General features: G+C 37.1%; 1 protein-coding gene across 5 annotated transcripts in view; it reads right to left on the bottom strand.

The window, feature by feature from the left end:
* Nucleotides 1-25,771, bottom strand: part of Herc1 (HECT and RLD domain containing E3 ubiquitin protein ligase family member 1) — a 192,285-nt gene extending 166,514 nt beyond the window's left edge. For all 5 annotated transcript variants that reach the window (XM_071608367.1, XM_071608369.1, XM_071608368.1 and 2 more), the window contains exon 1: nucleotides 25,650-25,771. The gene's annotated coding sequence lies outside the window, so the exon portion shown is untranslated. The remainder of the gene's footprint in view (nucleotides 1-25,649) is intronic.
* Between the last annotated feature and the right edge of the window lie 284 nt (nucleotides 25,772-26,055).

The following is a 26,055-nucleotide window of genomic DNA, read 5'->3' on the forward strand; positions in this document are numbered from 1 at the left end:
ATGCACCACCACACTCCTGATGGCCAACTGAATTTTAACTAAGATATCAAGGTAGTTCAATGGGTAAAAGATAGATAATCTTTTCTAGAAAACCTGGATACATGTATGGGGGAAAAAAATGAACCTTCACCTAATTCCATACCATATGCAAAATTCAACTCAAACTTGCCATTGATCTAAATGTAAAAGCTACAACTAAAAATGTTTAGAAGAAAATCTCACATCTGGCAAGAATTTATTCCTAAGAGGATCCCTAGGAAAAAGAAGAGAGAAATAGAGCCATGTGCAGTGGCACATGCCTGTAATCTCGGGGACATGAGAGGAGGAATACAAGTTCATAGCCAGTCTTAGTAATTTAGTAAGACCCTGTCTCAAAATTAAAAGGACTGGGGTTATAGCTCAATGGCAGAGCACCTCTAAAAAGAACAGAGAAGTAAAAAAAAAAAAATGTACTAAGTAGGTACTACAGATAGTTTACAATCTCAAAGTACCAATAAATGAATATGATTTAAGGAAAAAATAAAATTAAAAAGCTTACTGAAATTCTAATGGTATTAAAAAAAAACAGTGGGGTAAGAAAAAAAGGCATAATAGAATGGACCAGTACTGGCTTCAAAAATTACCTTTCAATCTCTTTATCAAAAAAACAAAACAAACAAAAAACAAAGGGATAAACCTTTAGCATATTCACTAATGAACTAAGGTCAGTACTATTTTAAAATTTCTTAAAAATCTATAATTATATCTTAATTTTAACAAAAGTATTCTGACTTATCACTACTAAGAACTTGACAAGAATGTGAAAATTTTATCCATTACAGTGAGACTGATTACATACAAGGTACAGTGCTTGTAAAGGACTCAAAACATAAAAAGAGAGTCTGCAGGTATAGCCCAGTGGTAAAGGCTTGTGTAGCATGGGCGAAGTCATTAACTTAATCTCATACACACACACACACACACACACACACACAGAGAGAGAGAGAGAGAGGGAGGGAGAGAGGGGAGGGGCGGAGAGGGGAGGGGGGAGGGAGGGGGGAGAGGAAAAAGAAATAAAGAAGAAAGAAAAAGAAAAAATATGACAATGTTCCATAACAATGTTACAAAGCAGGAGCTATGGATAACACTAAGGGAATAAAGAAAAAGAATGTCAAGGATATAAGAGATCAGTCCTGGGCCACTGCAACAACCGAGCTTCTCAAGAAATGAGTGCCTAAAATAAAAGCAATAATATAATATAGGTTTGTAAGGGGATGAATTTTAAAGCTATTAAGAATATGCTCAAGGGAAGGAAGCTCAATCAACATTTTCATGTTCAAGTTTTAAACAAGAGATAAGGTATCACTTAAATCAAGAAATGTCCCATTCATTGCAGCCTTGTTTACAATAGTAAAAATACATAAATAAATAAAAACAAAAAAAAGAAAATGAAAACTTGGGGAGGCATATCTTTTGTTTAACTCCCTTGATAGTGTATAGATTTCTTATGTGCATATATTGCTTAAGGATTTTTATAGTTTAAAAAGGATAAGAATTATTCAAGCAAAGATAATCTCCACTGATGCTACAATCATTGGGAAAGGGTTGTAGGAGAGATAATTTTCACATACTCTTAAAATACAACCCCTTAGATTACTATAAATTACAAAGGGTAAGAAATATACATTAAAGTGATCTGCAAATAGTCATCACCTGTATCAAGTTATAAAACTCAGCATCAACTATAAAGGAAGAAAACAGCCTTTAAGTGAGGTGATGCAAAGAGTATAAACATCACCTTTGCAGTGTTAATGCAGTAAATGTCTAATCTAAGTCTTAAAAAGGAACAAATTTAGGTGATAGGCTATTATATAAAACAATTGGCCTAGATTCTTCAATAAAGTTAATGTCATTTTTTAAAAGCAGGTTATTATTCTAGATTTAAAAGACTTAAAAAGTAAAAGGATATGTGAACATAACTGGACACTGGATTAGAAAAAATTATAGCAGCCAGATGCATTGGCATAAGCCTGTATTTCTAGTAGCTCAGGAGGATGAGATAGGAGAATCAAGAGTTCAAAGCCAGCCTCAGCAACTTATCAAGGCACTAAGCAACTCAGTGAGACCGTGTCTCTAAATAAAATACAAAAAAGGGCTGGGGATGTGGCTCAATGATTAAGTGCCCCTGAGTTGAATCCCTAGTACAAAAAGAAAAAGAAAAAAAAAAACTATAGGCAATATGTGAGAAACAACAAAAATGTAAACACAAGCACTACATATTAGATGATAATGAATTAGTGGCATTTTCCTTAGGTGTGATAAAAGTGAGGTAGGATAACAGAAATAATAAGAAAGGAGGCATAAAGGAAGGACAAGAAAGAGATTTTAACTCAAAAGTTCCACATTCTTTTCCAGGCCTGTTTGTTATTCCCCAGGCCAGTCTCTCTTCCAGGAATGTTACTCTCAAATTCCTGGGAAATCTGCAAATCTACCTATGCACTGTTAATTAACCCACTAATAATTAGCCAGATACACTATCTTGATGAACATATAACTAAGGGATTTTCTGGCTGAATCTATTGATTAGTTAATAAATATCATGGCAGCCTAAGGATTCAGAGACTGACCAAGACCATTAAAAACTGTCTTAACACTTCTCAGAGGAGGATATACAATCAATCAACAAGTACATGAAAAAATGCTCACCATCTCTAGCAGTCAGAGAAATGCAAATCAAAACCACCCTAAGATACCATCTCACTCCAGTAAGATTGGCAGCCATTATGAAGTCACACAACAACAAGTGCTGACAAGGATGTGGGGAAAAGGGTACACTTGTACATTGCTGGTGGGACTGCAAATTGGTGCGGCCAATTTGGAAAGCAGTATGGAGATTCCTGGGAAAGCTGGGAATGGAATCACCATTTGACCCAGCTATTGCCCTTCTCGGACTATTCCCTGAAGACCTTAAAAGAGCGTACTACAGGGATACTGCTACATCGATATTCATAGCAGCACAATTCACAATAGCTAGACTGTGGAACCAACTTAGATGCCCTTCAATAGATGAATGGATTAAAAAAAATGTGGCATTTATACACAATGGAGTATTACTCAGCACTAAAAAAATGACAAAATCATGGAATTTGCAGGGAAATGGATGGCATTACAGCTGATTATGCTAAGTGAAGAGAGCCAATCCCTAAAAAACAAATGCCAAATGTCTTCTTTGATATAAGGAGAGCAACTAAAAACAGAGCAGGGAGGAAGAGCATGAGAAAAAGATTAACATTAAACAGGGACGAGAGGTGGGAGGGAAAGGGAGAGAGAAGGGAAATTGCATGGAAATGGAAGGAGACCCTCATTGTTATACAAAATTACATATAAGAGGATTTGAGGGGAAAGGGAAACAAAATCAAGGGAAAGAAATGAATTACAGTAGATGGGGTAGAGAGAGACCAAACTTAAGAGTCATTGGGATACAGGAAGGTACAGAACTCCAAACCAAAGGAATGAGCAATCTATTCAATGAAATAATACGAGAAAACTTCCCAGACTTGAAGAATGAGACAGAATCCCAAATCCTAGAAGCCTACAGGATGCCGAATGTGCAAAATCATAAGAGATCCACACCTAGACACATTATAATGAAGATGCCCAACATACAGAATAAGGAGAGAATTTTAAAAGCTACAAGAGAAAGGAAGCAGATTACATTTAGGGGTAAGCCAATCAGGATAACAGCTGATCTTTCAACACAGACTCTGAAAGCTAGAAGATCCTGGAATAACATATTTCAAACACTGAAAGAAAATGGGTTCCAACCAAGAATTGTGTATCCCACGAAATTAAGCTACAGGATGGAAGATGAAATTAAAACCTTCCACGATAAACAAAAGTTTAAAGAATTTGCAGCTAGAAAACCATATCTTCAAAACATCCTTGGCAAAACATTACAGGAAGAGGAAATGGAAAATAACAATGAAAACCAACAGTGGGAGGTAGGACAGTAAAGGGGGGGGAAATAATCAAAGAGGAAAACAAACCATGTTTAGTAACAGAAATAAACAAATATGGCTGGAAGAACAATCCATATCTCAATAAAAACCCTAAATGTTAATGGCTTAAACTCACCAATTAAGAGACACAGGCTAGTAGAATGGATCACAAAACAAGACCCAACAATATGCTGCCTGCAGGAGACGCATTTGATAGGAAAAGACATACATAGGCTGAAGGTGAAAGGTTGGGAAAAATCATATCACTCATATGGACTTCGGAAACAAGCAGGAGTGTCCATACTCATATCAAATAAAATAGATTTCAAGCCAAAGTTAATCAAAAGGGATAAAGAGGGACACTACATACTGCTTAAGGGAACCATACACCAACAAGACATAACAATCATAAATATATATGCCCCAAACAATGGTGCAGCTATGTTCATCAAACAAACTCTTCTCAAGTTCAAGAGTCTAATAGACCACCATACAATAATCATGGGAGACTTCAACACACCTCTCTCGCCACTGGACAGATCTTCCAAACAAAAGTTGAATAAGGAAACTATAGAACTCAATAACACAATTAATAACCTAGACTTAATTGACATATATAGAATATACCACCCAACATCAAGCAGTTACACTTTTTTCTCAGCAGCACATGGATCCTTCTCAAAAATAGATCATATATATTATGTCACAGGGCAACTCTTAGACAATATAAAGGAGTAGAGATAATACCATGCATCTTATCTGATCATAATGGAATGAAACTGAAAATCAACGATAAAAGAAGGAAGGAAAAAGCATACATCACTTGGAGAATGAACAATAGGTTACTGAATGATCAATGGGTTATAGGAGACATCAAGGAGGAAATTAAAAAATTCTTAGAGATAAATGAAAATACAGACACAACATATCGGAATCTATGGGACACATTGAAAGCAGTTCTAAGAGGAAAATTCATTGCTTGGAGTTCATTCCTTAAAAAAAGAAAAAACCAACAAATAAATGATCTCATACTTCATCTCAAAATCCTAGAAAAAGAAGAGCAAAACAACAGCAAAAGAAGTAGAAGGCAAGAAATAATTAAAATCAGAGCTGAAATTAATGAAATCGAAACAAAAGAAACAATTGAAAAAATTGACAAAACTAAAAGTTGGTTCTTTGAAAAAATAAACAAAATCGACAGACCCTTAGCCATGCTAGCGAAGAGAAGAAGAGAGAGAACTCAAATTACTAGCATACGGGATGAAAAAGGCAATATCACAACAGACACTTCAGAAATACAGAAGATAATCAAAAATTATTTTGAATCCTTATACTCCAATAAATTAGAAGATAGTGAAGGCATAGATAAATTTCTTAAGTCATATGATCTGCCCAGATTGAGTCAGGAGGATACAGACAACCTAAACAGACCAATATCAATTGAGGAAATAGAAGAAACCATCAAAAGACTACCAACTGGGCTGGGGATGTGGCTCAAGCAGTAGCGCGCTCTCCTGGCATGCGTGCGGCCTGGGTTCGATCCTCAGCACCACATACAAAGATGTTGTGTCCGCCAATAACTAAAAGAAATAAATGTTTAAAAAATTTAAAAAAAAAAAAGACTACCAACTAAGAAAAGCCCAGGACCGGATGGGTATACAGCAGAGTTTTACAAAACCTTTGAAGAGGAACTAATACCAATACTTTTCAAGCTACTTCAGGAAATAGAAAAAGAGGGAGAACTTCCAAATTCATTCTATGAGGCCAACATCACCCTGATACCTAAACCAGACAAAGACACTTCAAAGAAAGAAAACTACAGACCAATATCTCTAATGAACCTAGATGCAAAAATCCTCAATAAAATTCTGGCGAATCGGATACAAAAACATATCAAAAAAATTGTGCACCATGATCAAGTAGGATTCATCCCTGGGATGCAAGGCTGGTTCAATATACAGAAATCAATAAATGTTACTCACCACATCAATAGACTTAAAAATAAGAACCATATGATCATCTCGATAGATGCGGAAAAAGCATTCGACAAAGTACAGCATCCCTTTATGTTCAAAACTCTAGAAAAACTAGGGATAACAGGAACATACCTCAATATTGTAAAAGCAATCTATGCTAAGCCTCAGGCTAGCATCATTCTGAATGGAGAAAAATTGAAGGCATTCCCTCTAAAATCTGGAACAAGACAGGGATGCCCTCTCTCTCCACTTCTGTTCAACATAGTTCTCGAAACACTGGCCAGAGCAATTTGACAGACGAAAGAAATTAAAGGTATAAAAATAGGAAAAGAAGAACTTAAATTATCACTATTTGCAGATGACATGATTCTATACCTAGCAGACCCAAAAGGGTCTACAAAAAAACTATTAGAGCTAATAAATGAATTCAGCAAAGTGGCAGGATATAAAATCAACACGCATAAATCAAAGGCATTCCTGTATATCAGCAACAAATCCTCTGAAATGGAAATGAGGACAACCACTCCATTCACAATATCTTCAAAAAAAATAAAATACTTGGGAATCAACCTAACAAAAGAGGTGAAAGACTTATACAATGAAAACTACAGAACCCTAAAGAGAGAAATAGAAGAAGATCTTAGAAGATGGAAAAATATACCCTGTTCATGGATAGGCAGAACTAACATCATCAAAATGGCGATATTACCAAAAGTTCAATCAGGAGCCACTTGTCAAAAGAAACTAACTTTATTTTTAGAACCAAACACGCCAAACAAACAGCCTCTCAGGAAAAACCCCTCAGAGCCTCAACTGCCACCACCGGCTTTCCACAAGCCTCTCTCTCCCCCCACAAGCTTCTCTCCACCTCCCACAATCCTCCTGCTCTTGAGGCCGATTGGCTGGGTCACGTGGGCAGAGCCAAAAAGTCCCCCAATGAGCAGCTCCGTGGTCTGAAAGGGCAGGGAAACAGTCCAATGAGCATCACCGCAGAGGAGCCAATCAGCTAGATGTTGCTGGGGCCGAGGAGCCAATCAGCTAGATGTTGCTGGGGCCGCTGTGAGCCAATCATCAGCCGGCAGCTGGATTGCTGGCAGCTGGAAGTTTGCTGGGGCCCCTTCGGCTGTGGCTCTCAACAAGTTCTCTATAGGTTTAATGCAATGCCAATCAAAATCCCAACGGCATTTCTTGTAGAAATAGAGAAAGCAATCATGAAATTCATATGGAAAAATAAAAGACCCAGAATAGCAAAAACAATGCTAAGCAGGAAGTGTGAATCAGGCGGTATAGCGATACCAGACTTCAAACTATACTACAGAGCAATAGTAACAAAAACAGCATGGTACTGGTACCAAAACAGGCGGGTGGACCAATGCTACAGAATAGAGGACACAGAAACCAATCCACAAAACTACAACTATCTTATATTTGATAAAGGGGCTAAAAGCATGCAATGGAGGAAGGATAGCATCTTCAACAAATGGTGCTGGGAAAACTGGAAATCCATATGCAACAAAATGAAACTGAATCCCTTTCTCTCGCCATGCACAAAAGTGAATTCAAAATGGATCAAGAAGCTTGATATCAAATCAGAGACACGCCGTCTGATAGAAGAAAAAGTTGGCTACAATCTACATACTGTGGGGTCGGGCTCCAAATTCCTCAATAGGACACCCATAGCACAAAAGTTAATAACTAGAATCAACAAATGGGACTTACTCAAACTAAAAAGTTTTTTCTCAGCAAAAGAAACAATAAGAGAGGTAAATAGAGAGCCTACATCCTGGGAACAAATCTTTACTCCTCACACTTCAGACAGAGCCCTAATATCCAGAGTATACAAAGAACTCAAAAAATTAGACAATAAGAGAACAAACAACCCAATCAACAATTGGGCCAAGGACCTGAACAGACACTTCTCAGAGGAGGACATACAGTCAATCAACAAGTACATGAAAAAATGCTCACCATCTCTAGCTGTCAGAGAAATGCAAATCAAAATCACCCTAAGATACCATCTCACTCCAGTAAGATTGGCAGCCATTATGAAGTCAAACATCAACAAGTGCTGGCGAGGACTTGTACATTGCTGGTGGGACTGCAAATTAGTGCAGCCAATTTGGAAAGCAGTATGGAGATTTCTTGGAAAGCTGGGAATGGAGCCACCATTTGACCCAGCTATTCCCCTTCTCGGTCTATTCCCTAAAGACCTAAAAAGAGCATGCTACAGGGACACTGCTACATCGATGTTCATAGCAGCACAATTCACAATAGCAAGACTGTGGAACCAACCTATATGCCCTTCAATAGACGAATGGATTTAAAAAATGTGGCATTTATACACAATGGAGTATTACTCTGCATTAAAAAATGACAAAATCATAGAATTTGCAGGGAAATGGATGGCATTAGAGCAGATTATGCTAAGTGAAGCTAGCCAATCCCTAAAAAACAAATGCCAAATGTCTTCTTTGATATAAGGAGAGTAACTAAGAACAGAGTAGGGACGAAGAGCAGGAGAAGAAGATTAACATTAAACAGGGATGAGAGGTGGGAGGGAAAGGGAGAGAGAAGGGAAATTGCATGGAAATGGAAGGAGACCCTCAGGGTTATACAAAAGTACATACAAGAGGAAGTGAGGGGAAAGGGAAAAATAATACAAAGGGGAGAAATGAATGACAGTAGAGGGGGTAGAGAGAGAAGAGGAGAGGGGAGGGGAGGGGAGGGGAGGGGGGATAGTAGAGGATAGGAAAGGCAGCAGAACACAACAGACACTAGTATGGCAATATGTAAATCAATGGATGTGTAACTGATGTAATTCTGCAATCTGTATACGGGGTAAAAATGGGAGTTCATAACCCACTTGAATCAAAGTGTGAAATATGATATATCAAGAAATTTGTAATGTTTTGAACAACCAACAATAAAAAATTTAAATAAATAAATAAAAAGAAAATGTAAAAGAAAAAAAAAATATCTCTCAAAGGTGTGAACATTAAAGAAATCTAACAGTAAAAAAAAAAAAAAAAAACTGCCTTAAGATCACCAGACTGATATCATTCTTATGTACCTTTCCATACCTACTCCTCAGCAAGTTCCCTTTAAAATAAATGCCAGGAACCCCCAAAATGCACACTCAAAATGGTCCACATTCTCCCTTGAATATGCATTCCTTGCTTACCCCCCCATCAAAGTCATCTCTCCAAAGATTGCCCTCATTCTCCCCTGATTATATATCTAGCTCTCGTATATAAAACTCTTCTATGCTTTTGATTGGCACCTGCTGAAATTAATTTCCATCATGTAAGTTAAGAACCCCAATGGTCCTGAGTCAAGTTCCCCCTTCTCTCTGGGAACTCTTCCAACCCTTCTTAGCAGACACCTCTCCTCCCATGACAAAGGTATTGTGGTTATGTTGGAGAATGTCTATTGTTAAGAGACCAATGCCATGCCAAAGTCTTAGGGGAAGATAAGGAATACCTTGACTACACCTGACTATGACTTAAAGTAAACTGTGTATGTGTAACAGATTTAAAAGGTTGCTTTTGCTAAACCAAGTACTTTTTATTTAGGTCTGCAGATGTCCTAAAAAGCAAGATGAAGTGTGGCATTTCTGCCTTCATTTTGTATCTATCTCCTTTATTACCTTAAACTTTGTGACCTACTCAGCTCTGCACATACTCATGTTAATCATTTAAGGAGTATTCATCTGAAAACTGGTAATACAACAAGGTTTACTGGCCCTAAATTTAACCTCCTTATCATCCTCCTGCTTGAAAACTGAGCCAAGATTTGAAGCACCTTATTTCAGACCACTAAATAGTACCTCGAAGTCTTCAATTGTCCTACACCTTCCAGGAACAGTGGGAGGCAGCACATCACTGCTCTATCAGACCCTAAGCAGGAGCAATCTTTTCATGGAAACTGAATTGTCCCCTTCCAGGATTAATAAACATTTTGTACCTGTAAAGCCTCCTCAAGCAATAAAGATTTCTCTGGAACCACCTCACAGACCCAAAACAGAGAGAATGATCAATCTCACCAGTTTGACTACGAGTACTTAATTATACATACCTCAAACCCCTAACCCAATTCTTCCTCTATTTAAACCTATGGCTCATATCAACAACCAGAAGACAAGGTTAAGATTCTGGATCTCATTTTGCCTTCCAAATATGGCCATACTGATTTTAGTTTTCTTTCCTGATCTCAAGTTCAAAGCCAGACTTAGCAACTTAGCAAGACTCTCCAAAAAACAAAAAAGCTTGGGAATGTAGCTCTGTGGTAAAGACTCACTGGTACCAAAAAAATAAATAAATAAAGTTTCCTTTCCTGAGTTTCACCATTACCTTTTCCACTTAAATTTTTGGGGTGAGAAGCAGACCTGGTTTGTTGGGACCCCCTGAAGTCAAGCCTCTGACCCAGGACTTTAATAACATGGGTTTTAGAAAAGAGGGAAAAAAAGCACACGAAGGAAAACATTGCAATTTGTGAATTTAGGTGAAAAGTATATAGATATTCATTTTATAATTCATCAACTTTTCTAAAAATTTGAGAAAAATTCTAAATCAAATTTGGGGAGAAGGGTAGAAACAACTAGATTAGGCATAGCTAAGCCCCAATGATGTAAAGAAGAATGAAAAAAATATCTTTTACAATAAAAGTATGCATAGGAGTTAAATGTTAATCATAATTTTTCTATTCATGATCACATTCTTCCAATGTAATAAATTCACTTACTCATTTATTCCCAGGAGAATCTGTATTAAGAAAAGATCAGTTTTAATTTCCTTGCAACACAATAATTTCATTTAAGTAATTACAGTAATACCATCTCTATAAATTCAGAGCTGAATTTGTAACTCTCACTCAAAAATGACTTGACAGGGACTGAGTTTATGGCTTCAAAATACAGTACTTGCCTAGCATGCATGATGCCCCTTGCTTTAATCCCTAGCACCACCAAAATCTAATGAGCTGACAGAAAAAATACTATTCCCATAGACATAAACAGCAAGCTACCTACCTTCCCACATGTAAAATAAAAGCCAGATAGCATGATGACGAATTTACTTCAGACTGTGCTTTGTACAAACTACACAGAAGGAAGCTAAAGGGCTCGGTTCTCCAAAAATGATGGGAAGGCAGTACTTCCCATCTCTTTAATTTTCAACCCAAATCATCACTGTTTTAAAACAATATGAATTCCCATATAAGAAAACATTTAGGGCTGGGGTTGTAGCTCAGTGGTAAAGTGCTTGCCTTGCAAGCGTGAGGCACTGGGTTCAATCCTTAGCACCACATAAAAATAAAAAAATAAAAATAAAAAGATATTGTGTCCATCTACAATTAAAAAAAATATTTTAAAAAAGAAAGAAAACATTTAGGCAAACCTCTACTATAACATGATTGGAAGCAATGTTATAGCAGGGAAATTTAAGTGGTAATACTAATTTGGACCTGGGTTCAATCTCAAGTACCACCAACAGATAAAGAATATACTTCAAAACTAACTTGTAAATGCATATATGCTTACCTTTCTTAAAATATGTCTACTGTCCTAACTTTTAAAGAAAACAATGAAAGATGAAGAAATGGGAAGTTTTTCATGTTTCCTATCTTGAACCCTACCTAACACCCCTTCTAAAAATCAGGGGAACAGAAAAAAATAGCAGTCTGAAAATGAACCTCCATATGAAACTTATCAAGCTACATGTACATGTCTATGAATGCTCATTATACATTGACAAAAAGCTTTTTAGGGGGCTGGGGTTGTAGCTCAGCAGTAGAGCACTTGCCTCACACATGCAAGACCCAGGGTTCAATCCCCAGTACCACATAAAAATAAATAAGTGAAATAAAGTTACTGTGTCCAACTACAACCAAAACATAAATGTTTTTTAAAAAAAGCTTTTTAGAACATTTTTAATGAGATAAATATCTAGGTACAAGTTTAGCAAAACATGGTCAGGATCTATGAGCTAAAAAAATTATAAGAAATCAAAGATCATCTACATAAGTGAAAACATGATATGTTCCCAGAATGAAAGACTCAATATTATAAAAATGTCCATTCCCCTCCCCAAAGTTGATCTATAGATTTAACATAATACCTAACAAAATCTCATTAAAAGAATTGTAACTATAAAGAAATTTACTTTAAAATTTATATAGAGGAGCTGGGTATAGCTCCTCTATATGTGGTAGAATGTTTGTTTGATATGTAGGAGGCCATACTTAGGTGCAGTGGATAGATCTAGTGTATTCATTAACATAAAAGTTCCTGACACTGCTAAGTGGAAAAGGGATGGTTACAAATCAAAGATGAAATCCCTGATAAATAGGCATTTGTTTACAAAATAAATAATGGGAGAAAAGCATATTGAATTTACATGGAAAGGCAAAGGAAATAGAATAGCTAAAAAACATAAGCCTTACCATTAACTTAGAATGATGAAGGAAATCTTGAGCGATATAAATAAAATATAATACAATTCTCAAAAAGAAAAATATTTTTAAAATAAGACTATCCTACAACTACTAGAAGAAAATATAGGGTCAAAATTCCAGCACATAGGCACAGGCAATGACTTTCTCAATAGACAATAGACCCCTAACACTAAGGAAATAATGCCAGAAATTAATACGTGGGATGGCATCAAATTAAAAAACTTCTGCATGACAAAGGAGACAAATTGGAATGTGAAGAGAGAACCTAAAGCATGGGAGAAAATCTTTGCTAGCTACTCTTCTGACCATTCGTGTCTTCATGCATGTACTTTGGATAATGATGTCCATCTCATTCCACTATCATTTCTAACCCCATGCTCCCTCCCTTCCCCCACCGTTTGCCCAATCTAGAGTTCATCTATCCCTCCCATGCTTCCCCTCCCTACCCCACTATGAATCAGCCACCTTAAGTCAGAGAAAAAATCCAGCATTTGGTTTTGGGAGATTGGCTAACTTCACTTAGCATTATATTCTTCAACTCCATCCATTTATTTGCAAATGCCATGATTTTATTCTTTTATTGCTGAGTAATAGTCCATTATGTGTGTGTGTGTGTGTGTGTGTGTGTGTGTGTGTATCACATTTTTTTTATCCATTCATCTACTAAAGGGCATCTAGGTTGGTTCCACAATTTAGCTATTGTGAATTGTGCTGCTCTAAACCTTGATGTGGCTGTATCCCAGGATATGCTATTTTTAAGTCCTTCTGGTATAGACCAAGAGAGGGATAGCTGGGTCAAATGGTGGTTTTATTCCCAGTTTTCCAAGGAATCTCCAAACTGCTTTCCATATTGGCTGCACCAATTTGAGTGTGCCACAGAAATGTATGAGTGTGCCATTTTCCCCACATCCTCTAACACTTATTGTTACCTGTATTCTTGATGACTGCCATTCTGACAGGAGTAAAATGAAATGTTAGAGTAGTTTTGATTTGCATTTCTCTAATTGCTAGAGATGATGAGCATTTTTCAAATATTTGTTGATTGATTTTATATCATCATCTGGGAAGTGTCTGTTCAGGTCCTTGGCCCACTTATTGGTTTTTTGTTTTAGTGTTTACTTTTTGAGTTCTTTATAAATACTAGAGATCAGTGCTCTATCTGATGCATGAGGGGTAAAAATTTGCTTCCAAGATGTAGGCTCTCTATTCACCTCACAGATTGTTTCTTTTGCCGAGAAGAAACTTTTTAGTTTGAATCCATCCCATTTACTGATTCTTGATTTTAATTCTTGTACTTTAGGAGTCTTATTAAGGAAGTTGACATGATAGAGATTAGGGTCCACTTTTTCTTTTATTAGACACAGGGTCTCTGGTTTAATTCCTACGTCCTTGATCCACTTGGAGTTTTGTGCATGGTGAGAGATAGGAGTTTAATTTCATTTTGTTGCATATAGGTTTCAAGTTTTCCCAGCATTATTTGCTGAAGAGGCTATCTTTTATCCAATGTATGTTTTTGGCACCTTTGTCCAATGTAAGATAATTGTAAATTTGTGGGTTAGTCTCTGTGTCCTCTATTCTGTATCACTGGTCTACTAGTCTATTTTGGTGCCAATACCATCCTATTTTTGTTACTACTGCTCTGTAGTATATTAAGTTCTGGTATAGTGATGCCATCTGCTTCACTCTTCTTGCTAAGGATTGCTTTAGCTATTCTGGGTCTCTTATTACTTCTGCCTATCCAAGAGCAAGGCAGATCTTTCCATCTTCTAAGGTCTTCTTTTGACTTTTTTCTTTAGGGTTCTGTAGTTTTCATTTTATAAGTCTTTCACCTCTTTCATTAAGTTGATTCCCAAAATTATTTTGTTTCTTTGAGGCTATAGTAAATGAGGTAGTTTTCCTCATTTTCCTTTCAGAGGATTTGTCATTGATATACAGAAATGCCTTTGGTTTATGGGTATCAATTTTATATCCTGCTACTTTGCTGAATTCATTAACTAGTTCTACAAGTTTTCTGGTGAAACTCTTCTTGGGTCTTCTAGGTATAGAATCATATCATCAGCAAATAGTGCTAATTTGAAAGGAACTGCTATTTTTAATCCCCAATTAATAAGGAGTAGGATAGCTGGGTCAAATGGTTCCATTCCCAGTTTTCTGAGGAATCTCCATACTGCTTTCCATAAAGGTTGCAGCAATTTGCAGTCCCACTAGCAATGTATGAGTGTACCTTTTTCCCCACATCCTAGACAACATTTATTGTTGCCTGTATTCTTGATAATTGCCATTTTGACTGGAGATAGATGAAATCTTAGAGTAGTTTTGATTTGCATTTCTCTAATTGCTAGAGATAAACATTTTTTCATATATTTGTTGATCAACTGTAGTTTTTCTTCTGTGAAGTATCTGTTCAGTTCCTTAGCCCATTTATTGATTGGGTTGTTTTTTTTTTAGTTCTTTATATATTCTGGAGATTATACCCAAAGGATCTGTCACTGATATACAGAAATCAGCATACTACAGAGACACACAGCCACATTAATATTTATAGCAGCTCAACTCACAATAGCCAAACTATGAAACCAACCTATATGCCCTTCGGCAAATGAATGGATAAAGAAAATGTGGTACACACTACTGAAATAGTACTCAGCTTTAAAGAAGAATAAAAATATGGCATTTGCTGGTAAATAGATGGAGCTAGAGAAATCATGCTAAGTGAAATAAGCCAATCCCAATAAAAAACAAAGGCCAAGTGTTTTCTCTGATATGCAGATGCTAATTCACAATAAGGGGGGGGGGGGGGCGGCTAGGAAAAAACAGAGGTATTTTGGTTTAGGTAGAGAGGAATGAAAGGAGGGGAGGCAGTGTGGGAGGAAGAAGGATAGGATGAATTGGACATTGTTACCCTATTTACATATGATTATGCAACCAGTGTGATTCTACATCATGTAAAACAAGAAGAATGAGAAGTTACACTCCATTTATTTATAATATATCAAAATGCATTCTAGGGCTGGGGTTGTGGTTCAGAGGTAGAGTGCTCGCCTAGCATGTGTGAGACACTGGGTTCGATCCTCAGCACCACATTAAAATAAATAAATAAAGATATTGTGTCCACCTATAACTAAAAAATAAATATAAAAAATGCATTCTAGGGACTGGGACTGTAGCTCAGTGGTAGAGCACTTGCCTGGCACATGTGAGGCACTGGGTTCGATCCTCAGCATCACACATAAGAAAATTTAAAAAAAGAAAGATCCATCAACAACTTAAAATATATATATAGATAGATATAGATATTCTACTGTCATGTATAACGAAATAGAATAAATTAAAATATCTTAAATTAATAAAAGTAAGCAATGGGGGCTAGGGTTGTGACTCAGCAGTGGAGGGCTCGCCTCACACGTGCGAGATCCTCAGCACCACATAAAATAAATAAGTGAAATAAAGGTATTGTGTCCAACTACAACTAAAAAATAAATATTAAAAAAAAGTAAGCAATGATTATCAGCAACTGCTAATATTAGAGAAGAGATAATATTAGAGGAAAGATAATAAGATCTATATATCTCCTGATGGAAACACAAATGACTCCTATTAAGTATTCTTCCCAAAAGTTTAAAAAAAAATCTATCAATTTATAGGAAATTTCAGGAAATAGAAGAACATGTTAAATGGCATTACAGAAATGCAATCAAAATGAAACTATGGGAAATCTTGGGGCAAACAACCAACTGTCATCTAACAAACTTGTAAGAAAGAAAAGAAAGAAGTGGGCTAGGGTTCTGGTTCAGCGGTAAAGCGCTTACCTTGCACGTGCATGTTTAAAATGTTTTATAATAAAAATTTTAAATGTTGTCTGGGAATTGAATTACCTGCCTACACCTACATAAAATCTCTACTTATTACCATAACAGATAAATCCACAATCAGGCATAGGTGCTATAAATTTACAAATATCGAATTATATTTATAGAGCATTATAAGAAATCATTTGAAGGACCAAGGGTAATGGCTCAGTGGTAAAGTTTTTGCCTTGTATGTGCAAGACCCTAAGTTCAATCCCCAGCACTGAAAAAAATAATAATTTTACATGAATCTCACCTGCAATTCACATGCTAAATTTTCCTACCAAATTGCTCTTATTTACAAGAATGTTAACAGTATCTAACCAATTTATAGCTTTCTGTGGGAAAAAAAAAAAACAGTATTTAAAACATTTTTAAATTTTCTCATTTATTAAATAAAGCAACAGTTATAGAAAATAAAATTGCAGACAATATTGCACAGTCATCCACTATCTTTCTAGTCCTATAAGCCTTTGGTACTTCTGGAATTTATCATCAGCAGATTTACTGTGTAAGTACTCCAGCTCAAGGAGTTCTCAAATTGGACTAGTTTTATCTTGGGTACAAAAACCTTTTTCCTACCTGCCTACTCTGAAAAAGGGAGCTAAACCAACAGATGATAGACAAAAGAGGGAGTAGTGATAAGCAGGCAGAACAAGTACAAGAAAGCATCATGAAGAAAGAAAATAACATTGAGCATTGAGAGAACCAGAAGACTTCTTAAATGCTACTTTAAGAATATGAAATACTAGTATGGCAATATGTAAAAAAGTGGATGTGTAACCGATGTGATTCTGCAATCTGTATACGGGGTAAAAATGGGAGTTCATAACCCACTTGAATCAAATGTGTGAAATATGATATGTCAAGGACTATGTAATGTTTTGAACAACCAATAATAAAAATTTAAAAATAAATAAATAAAAAATAAAGAACCACAACACAGGCGTTCAAAGCTTCCCAGCACAAAGAAACAATGTAAGTTTAAGGAGTTGGAAACTCAGCAATAAAAGAGAATAAAATCATAGCATTTGCAGGTAAATGGATGGCGTTGGAGAAGATAATACTAAGAGAAGTTAGCCAATCCCCAAAAAACAAATGCTGAATGTTTTCTCTGATATAAGGAGGCTGACTCAGAGAGGGGTAGGGAGGGGGAGCATGGGAGGAATAAGTAAATTCTAGATAGTGAAGAGGGGAGGGAGGGAAAGGGAGGAGGCAGTGGATTAGCAAGGATGGTGGAATGTGATGGTCATCATTATCCAAAGTACAGGTATGAAGACACAAATTGGGTGTCAACATACTTTATATACAACCAGAGATATGAAAAATTGTGCTGTATATGTGTAATAAGAATTGTAATGCAAAAAAAAAACAAGTACATGTATAAAGACATAAATTGGCGTGAACATACTTTATACAAAGATATGAAAAACAGCTCTATATGTGTAATAAGAATTGTAATACATTCCACTGTCGTGTATTTATAAAAATAAAATCAATTTTAAAAAAAGAATATGAAATATTCAGTAAGTCCTTGGATTTTTACAAAACAAAGTCACTTTCTGTCCGTCTTCAATTACTTTAAAGCTAGAAATTTGCATCTGACTTAATTCCTTTTTTTTTTTAAAACAGGGTCCTGCTAAATTGCTTAGGACCTAGCTTAAGTTTGCTGAGGCTTGCAAACCTCCTGCCTCAGGCTACGAAATTGCTGGCATTACAGGCTTGTATAATGACCTTACTCCTTAATAAAGCATCAACAGTTTTGAAGAGTTCTTAAAATCTTAGAGCAATTTAAATTAACAAAAAGCAATTCAAACCATTTTCAAAATGAACATGAGAAATGGGACATAACAAATTTGTATAGCATTTTACTACTGTTATAATTTGCATCCTACCATATTTTCTTTTTTACTTCAAAAAATGTAAAGCATTAACAATCAGTAGAAATTATAATTAAAATATTGGTTTGTACAACATTGTTAATGGTTTAAATTCGAATTATAGTTCAAATTTAAATTATGTATCTTAAATATACTTAGGCTTGGTATGGGGATGTAACTCAGTGAGAAAGACCACTGAAATAGCATGTGCAAAGGGCCTGAATTTGATCCCAAGCACCACAAAAAATAAAAAAGCTGAACACAGTGTCACATACCTGTGATACTAGCTACTCAGCTACTTGGTAAGCTAAGGTAAGAGAATTACAAGTTCAAGGCCAACCTGGGTAATTTAAGACCCGGTCTCAAAATTAAAAATTTAAAAGGGTTAAAAATATAGCTCAGTGGTAAAGCATCCCTGGGTTCAATCCCCAGTACACTCCCACCCCACCCTACCCCACCCCACCCCACCCACACACAAATCATTCTAGGTATGAAGTAAATAATAGCCTATAGGAGGGTCAAGTGATTAAGCAGGAAAATCACTTGAGACCACCTATTGTAATTACCCAAGCAAGAGATGACAGTGCTTTATACAGGGGTGATAAGGCAGAGACAATGAATTATGATCAGATTAGAAATATAGGGGTTGGGGATGTAATTTAGTGGCACAGCACTTATCTAGCATGGAGCCCTGGGTTCAATCCCCAATACCACAAAATGTAAAGAAATAAATGTATATATATGTATACATATGTATTTAGTTCTTCATTTAGAAGGTAAAGCAAAGAGGGTTTGCTGATGATCTGGTTACAGGGTATAAAGAAAAGAGAAGAATCATAGATGACACTTAGGACCAACTGGTTGAACAGACTTACCATTTACTAAGAATAGATTCAAAGGAAATAATGAGAATAGGAATTAAACCTTCTCCACTATAAATTTCGTTTGAAAAACCTATTAGCCAAATGAGATGCAGAATAAGGAGATGAATTATGATACTGGATCTCAGGGAAGGGGTCTGGGCTAAAGACATAAATGTGAGAGTCAGCAAAGAAATAATATTGAAAGCCAAGAAACTAGATAAATATAATTCAGAAAGTTTTTTATTTAATCCTTGCATCAGCCCTATGAAATAGCAAATTATTCTCATTTTATACGTCAAGAAACTGAGTCTACAATTAAGATTTGCCTAATATTCTACTAATATTCTGCTAATAAGTGGTAGAGTTAGAAAGAAGAGGGGGGAGAAAACAGATCTGACTAAAATGCCCATGACCTTTCTCAAATAGGGTTAATCATCTAAAACACAGAACACAGCCAAGAAAATGAATATTTTCTCAATTCTCCCAAGGATGGTACATAACTAGTGCCATCATAGATGCACTGAAGAAAATTTATTCTTTATATACACAAATGTCTAAAAATCTCCAGGATTAGAATTTAATTCTCTCATGAAACCCCAATTGAAAAACAAATATACACACACACACACACACACACACACACACTATATCACTATTACATTATTATTATTCCACTATTAATGAAATTAATACAATTAGGAATCATTTAGAGATTTCTGCATGGCAAAGAAAACAATCAACAAAATGACAAGGCAACCAATGGATTTCATGAAAATATTTGCAAGCTATGTTATGATAAGGGCTTAATTTCCAAAGTATATAAGTAACTCAAACAATTTTATTGCAAAAATAAAAATAAAAATATAACCCAAGTGAAAAATGAGAAAGGAGCTAAATAGACATTTCTCAAAAAAAGACATAAAAATGTCCAAGATTATATGAAAAGATGCTCAACAACATCACTAATCATCAGAAAAAGGCAAATCAAAACCAATGATATGTCACCTCATACCTGCTAGGATGGCTATTATCTAAAAGACAAAAGATTAGGGCTAGGGTTGTGGCTCAGTAGCAGAGCACTTGTTTCACACATGTGAGGCACTGGGTTGGATCCTAAGCACCACATAAAAATAAGTAAACAGAATAAAGATATTGTATCCATCTATAACTAAAAGTTTAAAATATATATTTAAAAAAAGATAAAAGATTAACTGAGGTACAGCTCAGCAGTACAGCCATACTTAAAAAGACAAGAGAAAACAAGTGTTGGAAAGAATGTAAAGATGAAAACATAAATTGTAATGGGCATTATGTAAACCAGTAGGGAGGTTCCTAAAAAAAATAAATAAATAAATCAAAATAAACAGGACCTAGTGACCCATGCCCAAAGACTCAGGAAGCTAATGCACTCAGCATCTCTTTTCCTGGGAACATCTGTTCATCAGAAAACTAATAGAATGAAAGCTCCTCAAATGGAAGAATCTTGGTGAGGGAGAGGGGGAGTCAAACCCAAAACCTCATATATGCCAGGCATGTGCACTACCACTAAGCAGTATCCTCATCCTGATTTTTTATTAATGCATTCCAAGCATCTGGAGCAGTACCCTTTCTCGGAAAGAACCTAAATTTCCATTCTTACTGGGCAGAACTTGTTACCCTTTAGGATAGGGATGTTTTTATGTTGTCTTAGTTTCTTTGCACCACCAAAATCCAATAGGATTCATCCAGAACTTCAAACTCTCAGATTCATTTTAAAATTGTCTCCATCCTTATGGACAGGTTCCAAATATTGTCATTACTGGCTAAAGAAACTACCATACCATGGGTATCAATATGTACTATGTGGGCTGTTCAAAATAACTCACACAAAATGTGAACCAATAAGTACTATATAATAAATTCTAGAGGAAAAAAATACCTGTCTTACAATTTCAGATAAACTTTCTGAAACTCCATAAGTATGTCAGAGCATAGGTCTTATGAATCAATGCAATACCTCCATTAAATGCAAAAAAGCTTTGCCAGGCGTTAACAGCATGCACCTGGAAATTCAGCAACTCAAGAGGCTGAAGTAGAAGGACCACAAGTTTGAGGTCAGCCTCAGCAACTTAATAAGACCCTTTCTCAAAATAAAAAGAACGGGGATACAGCTCAAATGTAGCATGCCCCTAGGTTCAATTCCAACTATCAAAAAGTAACATAATGCCAGGCGCCTGTAATCCCAGCTACTTGGGAGGCTGGGGCAGGAGGATCTTGAGTTCAAAGCCAACCTCAGCAATAGTGAGGCACTAAGCAACTCAATGAGACCCTGTCTCTAAATAAAACACAAAATAGGGCTGGGGATGTGGCTCAGTGGTTGAGTGTCCTTGAGTTCAATCTCTGGTAAACCCCCACCAATAAAAAGTAACTTAAAGTAAAAGCAAAAAGTTTCAAATGATTAATTCTGCCTAGGCCAGAAATTGCATTCCAATCTATTTTACCTGCATATAATAATCTACATGTGCTAGGCATGGTGACACATGCCTGTAATCCCAGTAACTCAGAGGTTAAGGCAAAAGGAATACAAGTTCAAGACTAGCCTCAGCAAATTAGCAAGGTCCTAAGTATATTAGCAAGCCCCTGTCACAAAATAAAAAGGGGCTGGGGATGTGGCTCAATGGTTAAGTGCCCCTGGATTCAACCCCCAGTACCAAAATAAAATAAAAAACCACATGTACCAGTGCACTATTAGTGGATAATGCATTTTATTTTCAAATTTTCAAACTATAAGAACCTACCACCCACAGTATTAAGTGCTCTTCCGCAAGAAGCCACTGAAATGACTACAGAGTACTCTTAAAATCACTTATTTATGGCAAGGAAAAAATAAAAGAAATTTAAAAGGATGATCACATGCAGCTCTGTTGGTGAGACTGGGGGGGGGGGGAGATGCTTTTATACACTACTGGTAGGAATGCAAATTGGTACAAAACGTGGAGAAAATTTGGGAATACTTAGCCAAACTACATGTACACTTAACTTCTGACCCATCAATCCTACTTATTTGGAATCTACCTGGAAAATAAACCTCCATCAGTACAAAAATTCATATACATGAAGTCATTTAGAGCAACAATGTTCATAATTACAAAATACAGGAAACAACCTAAATACCTGTACAGAGAACAGATGAATAAAATACATCTACACAGTAGAGTGGTAACAGGTATAAAAGAGAATGAAGAGTACAAAAAGAATACATCTTGCCAGGCATGGTGGCAATCACAGCGACTCAGGAGGATCTCAAGTTCAAGGCCAGCCTTAGAAACTTACTGATACCCTGTCTCAAGATAAAAAAATAAATAAAAGGGATGGGATGTAGCTCAGTATTGTACTATGTCCCTGAGTTCAATCCCCAACATCAAAAAAAAAAAAAAAAAAACCACCCACATTGAAGTACTGATACACGAAAGAAACCAGGCACAAAAGGCCACCTATTATATGATTCTATTTACACAAAACACCCAGAGCAGGCAAATCCACACAGACAGAAAGTAGATTAGGTTGGGGACATGGGAAGTGATTACTAATATTCAGAGAGTTTCTTTTTGGGATGATGAATGTTATGGAATTAGATAGTGGTGAAAGTTGCACAACTTTGTGAATATGCTAAAAAAAAAAAAAAACACTGAATTGTACACTTCAGAAAGGTGAGTTTTAGCATTTTGGTGTGTACCTGTAGACCCAGCTACTCTGGAGTCTTAAAGGTAGGTTTTGGTCAAAGAAAGAATTTACAAAAAAAAAAAAAAAAAAAAAGAGGATGTTTAGAACTATCTTTGGGGTGTTACATTACGCTGGAAGATATCAAACATGAACTCATGAACTTTAATATGTAGAAATAAATAGTTCTCCCTTGGTATGCTCAGGGGATTGGTTCAGGAATTCCTCTCTCCTAGCAGACACCAAAGTCCACCATTCTCGTCTCTAAAATAAAACAGCATAATATCTGCATATCATATCACATCTCATACACACACACACACACACACACAAATTCTGTTTTAGATTAGCCAATATTTTGTTTTCAACATCATGATAATCTGCAGATTGTGCCTACAACAATCCATTTCATACATCTATTAAATCAAAGCATTATTTACAATAAATATTTATCTTCAATAAAGCTTGTTACTTACATAGTTATCCAACTATAAAATTCAAAAGTTTGGCTTCACAAATTTGGATAATACAAACTTCTCCCCATACCCCAAATCACAATGTCATCATTATTGTCTTTTTAGGTTCTGAAAATGTGTATTTTTTTTTCAGTGTTGGGTATTAAACTGAGGGCCTTGAGCATACCAGACAAATGCCCTATCATTGAGCTACAACCCCCAACCCCAAAATCTTAATTTTAAAAGATCAGCTCTTCAGTGTATCTGGTCCCCCCAACTCGTTTTTTTAAATTTAAAAAAATAAAGAGTAATTCATCATATTCTTTTGGGAAAAAAATGTTTGGAACATTAGAACTATGGCACTATTTATTATGTTCATTCTCTAATAACCAATCTAGCCCAATCAACAACGCATTCTCTGAAATTCCTCTAAATCAAATGGGATTTTTCAGGAGATGTTTATATTAATGAGCAAATCAAGTGACGCATTTACATTTACTTTCTCCTCCATACACCATCAGGATGTCTGCACAGGGAATGGAATACTTGACCAGCAAATGAATGGATAAGTATCACATGCAAACAGCATGACTGGAAACTTAAGAAGCAAAGTGATAAGAACCTTAGGAAAAGCAAAATTCATAAAAGTTTAGAATTGCAAGAGGCCTTATAGTCCATTTAACCCATTCCAATGACATCAACCCCAGACAGATGACAATCTATCCTATTTTTAAAAGCTTCCAGATTTCCAACTCCCTGGATACCTTTTTCTGCCATACAATCATGTCATGTAATTTGGAGTACTATTATGACCAACTGTTCTTTGCCCTACGTAATGTTTGTCTTTTCTCAAATAACATAACAATACATTTTAACTCACTTTCAGGATATACAAATGTGTATGGGTGCAAAATACATGTTTATATGCATGCACATACATGCATAACCAGGTACCTAGGACACTTACTTTGTGCATGTGTGTGTGTGTGTGTGTGTGTTGTTAAGGATCCAACCCAGGGCCTCACACATGCTAGACAAGCACTTTTCCACTGAGCTACATCCCTAGTCACTTTTGCTGATATAAACACAAACTATTAAAGGTACATACATAATCAAAGGTACACCCCATTCCACTCTAATCACAAAATGCACTATGAAACAGTGTCACATAATTTCATAATTTGGTCTAAAAATAACTAAAGGAAATCAATTTTATAAAACCTTAAGGCAAATTCTTCCCACTGTGATTAATCATAGCTTCTTTGCTTCCCACAAGCACTGCCCCTTTTTCAACACTCACCACAAGCAGAACTGTAAAAATACATATAATAGAAATAATTTTAACGTTTAATTTTTTAAGACCATTTGTCTAACAATCATGTGGGAAAAAGACCCAATGAGAGAGTTACCAGTGACAGGGTATAGCCAGTGATGATGGACAAGTAACCAATTTAATCAAGCAGGCCAAAGAAATAATCAAAATAAAACAAATCATTTTTGGAATCCATATAGAACTAGGAAGTCCTTTGAAAGGATGAGCCAAAGTACTACTTGAAAAAAAAGAATAATACTGTGTCTGTTAGGAAATAACACCAAAATATTAGCCATGGAAATGTTACCGCTGGAGATGGGCTTGTTTGTTCAGATTTGTTATTCCTATTATTTGATTACTTGTCTATAATATATAATATTCAAAATATTATAGACTTTTTTTTTTAATAAGGCAAATTCTGTGCCTGTTTGTCCCTGTATTTCACAGCTAAGAGAGACAGCATTTACATAACCTCCTGGGAGAGGTAGTACCAGCTCCTGTCCTCCTCGTGTCTCCCAGGAACCTGCCACCCATGGCAGAAAAGATTTCACCATGTTCGCTGGGATAGCTCCTATCATCATCATCATCATCCTCATCTTATCCTGGAGAATACACAATGAGCCTTGTCTCCCCTCCTGGTAGTAAAAGCGTTAAAATTGTCATTTTATTGAGACGGAAGATTCAGAGAATAAAGGTTTACCAGATGATGAGCTGCCTCCACCCAAAGGCAGAGGCGAGGAGAAAGATACATCGTCCTCAAAAGTCAGTCGGCGACATAGGCACCAGGGTGGCGGCTCCCTTGTACCCCGACAGAGTCTGGCCACCGCCCCCCAACCCAAGCCCCGGCCAGGGGAGGGGCGCTCGTTAGCGGATAAAGGGGTGAGAGAGAAGGTCAGAGACGTGACCCCTGAGGGGCCGAGGGGCTAGTACAGCAAGCCGCTTAAGGGGCGGGTCCCCTGGCCCTCTTGGTCTGGCGGCTAGACTTCTAAAGCTGCGCCGGAGAAACGTGGGCGGAAGGTGGGTCTGGGAGTCCGCAAAGCACCGGGAGAGCTCCCTCAGGCCTCCGCCGGCCGCCCACCGGGGACCCCGGCAGCCCAGTTCCGCGGCGGCCCCGGAACGGCCCCAGTCAGCCTTGCCCGGCCAGCCGAGCGCACACATCCGCGGCCAGGAGGGCAAGAGGAGACGTTACCGTATACGGCTCTGGAGCTGGCGGGGGTGGGGTGCTGCTCCGGCGACCCGAGCCCCGCTCGCAGCGGCTGCGGTGTCCGCGTCCTTTATTTTTGCTGCAGCGGCGGCGACTTGTCAAAGGGAAAGACGTAAGAGGCGGCGGCAGCGGCAGCAGGCGAATCTCGCGGGATTTGGGCGGAACTCTCGCGCAGTCTGAAACCCTCACCCCGCCCCCAGGCCCAGAGGCGGAGGCGAGAGAGGGGAGGAGAGGGGAGTGTGAGTAGGCGGGAGCTAGGCCACCTGCTGAGGGGAAAGGGGAAGGGACCTGGGCCGCCAGGGAAGCCGGCCTGAGTTTTATGTTAGGAAACCCTATCACCGCGCAGCCCTCATCTTGGGGCAGTCGCGGAGCCCAGGCAACCGCGTCTGCC

The sequence above is a fragment of the Marmota flaviventris genome, chromosome 2 (assembly GCF_047511675.1).
Source record: "Marmota flaviventris isolate mMarFla1 chromosome 2, mMarFla1.hap1, whole genome shotgun sequence".
In the NCBI taxonomy this organism is placed as follows: Eukaryota; Metazoa; Chordata; class Mammalia; order Rodentia; family Sciuridae; genus Marmota; species Marmota flaviventris.